This window comes from Ostrinia nubilalis, chromosome W (assembly GCF_963855985.1).
Source record: "Ostrinia nubilalis chromosome W, ilOstNubi1.1, whole genome shotgun sequence".
NCBI lineage: Eukaryota > Metazoa > Arthropoda > Insecta > Lepidoptera > Crambidae > Ostrinia > Ostrinia nubilalis.
Genome location: NC_087118.1, coordinates 1,088,936 through 1,091,543, shown reverse-complemented (window position 1 = coordinate 1,091,543; position 2,608 = coordinate 1,088,936). Strand labels below are relative to the sequence as shown.

General features: G+C 32.9%; 1 long non-coding RNA gene across 1 annotated transcript; it reads right to left on the bottom strand.

Moving 5' to 3' along the window:
- Window positions 1-1,294: 1,294 nt before the first annotated feature.
- LOC135086333 (uncharacterized) lies at window positions 1,295-2,608 on the bottom strand. The gene is made up of 2 exons (XR_010260411.1): window positions 2,148-2,608; window positions 1,295-1,551 (listed from the first exon to the last, which is right to left on the bottom strand). It is a non-coding gene; the product is annotated as an uncharacterized LOC135086333 (long non-coding RNA).

The window sequence follows — 2,608 nt, the reverse complement described above, 5'->3', positions numbered from 1 at the left end:
GATAAACACGAGGGTAAAAGTGAACATTTTACAATTGAAGTAAACCCTTTCACTAAATGTTTGTTATTAAACCTTTTGATGTTTTTATTTAGTTTAAAAGATATGCATTAATTAATGTTTGTATGAAACTCTATAGGGTGGCTACACGTTACAAAATTAAAAGACATTTTTCTGACATAATTTCATTCATTCCTTTCATTCGGTTTATTTTACCGTTCCATTATTTGAACGATTCAACAAAAATAAAAAAATAAAAATTAAAGTTTGTTTTCTTTTACATTTATAATTACGTATTCGAGAAAGACTGAATTAAAAACAATTGAAGATTATACAAATTATTGAATTATTTAAATTATGAAATACACTATTTTTTATATTATAATAATTCACTTACTAAGAAACTTACATTTTACACACAAAATACAGTGCTTCTTGATAAAGTGCACATATGAAAAAAGGTGAAACTAGACCTAAAAATATATCAGATTTTTTTTTTTTTTTTTTATAGAATTTTTTTCTTTCAATTACTTAAAGAAAACGTAATAACTTTTAAACTAAGAGGTATATCTTGATAAAATAGAAACATTAATAAAATCCTCGAAATAGTCACACCAGGAATAATTACGGAGAAGAGAAATGATGCGGGGGTCAGCTGGTGACTCCAAACAACTCAAAAATACAGCTGAATAAAACGGAAACCACCAACCTGCGAATCAGGAGACGGAGACTAGGCTTCGAGGGTCGATCCGTCGATATTTCTTGCGGTTTACTAGCGGTTTGATTTTTTCAGTTTAAAATCAGCGGATTTTTCACATTTGACAGACGTTTAAAGACAACGAGTGCGGTTTTTTCTTCATAATTTTCTATTGAGGTTTCTCGCGTGACACTTAACACTGGCCACTTGACTTCTGCGAAGGTGCTGGTCCCGAATCCGATAAACAGATGGGTGGGAAACCATCTCATGCAGCTAGATAATTTTGAGAGTTGAAGCCACCGAAGAAAAGGAAGACATTTGGGCATAGGCCCAACCATGCTCCCCGCCTTGAAGTTCATTAGGACTTCAATAAAGAAGTTATAATAAGAAAAGAAAAGAAAGGAAAGGATAGGGGGAAACATGACGTATTATTGCAATTTGCTAAGTACAGTATAAACAAAAAGCTTCAAAATACATTCAAGAAACCGTATAAGAATCAATTCCCTAAAGAAAACAAAATGTGTAAAGTCCTCACATTGAAGAGCTTGTACCGTACCATTTTAGATGGGAGGTATAAAAAATATAGAAATGAAAAAGTAATTTTAAATTTAACAAAAAGGTTTAATTACGACTCTTCAGGGAGTGGATAAACAATTGCAACGCGAAGAATCACCAGTCTTAAGCTCAATCAAAACCACTGCCCTTTTATCCGTGGAGAAGCGTTGACACGAAGTTGGGGTCACGAAGTTGTGATATCGTAGGGTAGTCCGATGACAAAAATGCAGCAATCACCTCCGCCGTAAGCCTGATTATGGAGAGTGAGCCGGGAGCAGCAATCGAAATCCGGTACTGGATCCCTGGAATTCCGGAAATCGGACACTTCTTAAAAAGTCTGATTTCATTTGTGTGACTGCCACATCAACCGGAAGTGAAGACAAGCGGATCAGAAGAAGAAGCGGATATGGTAATGATTATGGCAATAAATAGTGATTAATGATGTGGCAGTTATACACAATCATCCTTAGACTAGAACAATGCGATGTTTGTACTAAATAATGAACATGTAATTAAATAGTCACAAACATCTTACAAAATTACCACTAATGAATTACAGTTCTAAGTGCATTACTATAGTAATATTACTACAATAAGCTTAATCTAATCAAAGATAAATTTCCTAACATAATAATTAACAACGACCGTTGAAGGTCATGTAAGGTCATGTATGCATGACATTTACTTTTGTATTTATCATATTGAAGTAAAAACGACTATTATTTTATTATTAAACATTCTGCTTTCTAAAACCTTAAGATATTATTATGTACTTTTCAAATACTTAAATGTAGTGCATACATAGGAAGTACATTTAATTATTTTTTTGGCAGGTAGGTGATCAATAAATTTACCAAGCACTAAGTACTATTATCATGTATTAATTTGCAACACTTACCCGTTATCGGGGTGACGTACACAGACTTAATTAGATTCTGAGGTGTAAAAACTTCACGAGTTCGTAAACCTTATATTTAAAAAATCTGCAGTTAAAGTGGTACGTGTCTGCGTACGGATGTTTCGCGAGACACAGTGATGGATTCGCGATCGCTGCGAGCATTCGCCGCGCCTTGAATCATTCGGCGTTCGTTCGTTCGCTCCAAAGATATAATAACAATGGTATCGCGCAGTTTGCTTACAAAAACAGTTCTTTCTATAAATATTATAATTTATTAAATGTTAGTATTTTTCTGATTTAATTGTATATTATTGTTTTCTTTTTTTTTAAATTATAAAATAGTTGTTTTTAATAATTTCGATTTTAGTTTTTAAGAATAGTGTAACGAAGCGTTACATACCCCCCTTTTTAGGTTAGGATTTTTCTTAGAAAATCCAGCTAACTACTAGGTTAGCTTAAAA